This window comes from Fomitiporia mediterranea (assembly GCF_000271605.1).
Source record: "Fomitiporia mediterranea MF3/22 unplaced genomic scaffold FOMMEscaffold_13, whole genome shotgun sequence".
Classification (NCBI taxonomy): domain Eukaryota; kingdom Fungi; phylum Basidiomycota; class Agaricomycetes; order Hymenochaetales; family Hymenochaetaceae; genus Fomitiporia; species Fomitiporia mediterranea.
This window is the reverse complement of record NW_006760398.1, coordinates 1,675,375-1,676,293: the sequence shown is the minus strand read 5'-3', so window position 1 is coordinate 1,676,293 and position 919 is coordinate 1,675,375.

Here is a 919-nt window from a genome sequence, read left to right as displayed (position 1 = left end):
AAAGATCTTGTAATATTCTTTTTTGCTTTGTATTTGCTTTGTATTTGCTTTGTATTTGCTTTGTACTTGCTTTTTATACACACTCTAGTATTATTTGAACTGAAATTAACTCATGTACTAATGTCATAAGAGTCATACAATGCCTATACATGTGATTTAAACATTTTGAAAGTCTTCTTTATAAGCAAGTTATAGAATCCATGTAATTCTATCATATTAGTGTATAACATAAAAACCACAGAGACAAAAAATATAAGGAAGCAAGCTTAAAAATCTGTATAAAGGTCAATAAGATGTTGTTCAGTATGAGTCAGATTAAAGGTATGAGGGAGGAGACCATTATATTACTGGTCAGAGAGCACAGGATTACAGTAGTAGAGACTACATAAAATGTACTAATGGTTAATATAGAAGCAATAGAACTCCACTTTGAATAGCATTAGGTACTGCTTTAAACCTATCAATAACACTTATAATTGATAATTCTAAACTCTCAAAGAATTAGATTCTCTTAGGAGCAATTGTGTCTCTCTAATGATCTTTGAACTACATGATTATGAGTAGAAACTACAAAAGCTTGCTCTGTACGATTTTTACAGCATTTTTAAGTGTAATTTTTTCTTACATGATTGTGAAGATAATTTAAACATATTTTTTGAGTGCTTATACAGTAGATTTCGTGCTGAATTGAGTGAGAAAACTTGATTTCAGTTGAGTTTTTTGAGAAATGAGTGACACACATCAAAATTCACATGAATCAACGTGTGACAATATTTATGAAAACGACAGTAATACTTAACCAAATTACATGATCTAAGTTGTAAAAATTATACTTTTGAAGTATCTTTCATATTCCAGAAAAAATGAAGTAAAATGAGCAAAATTTGAGTAAGATACAACACAATATGTGAGTTTTCCC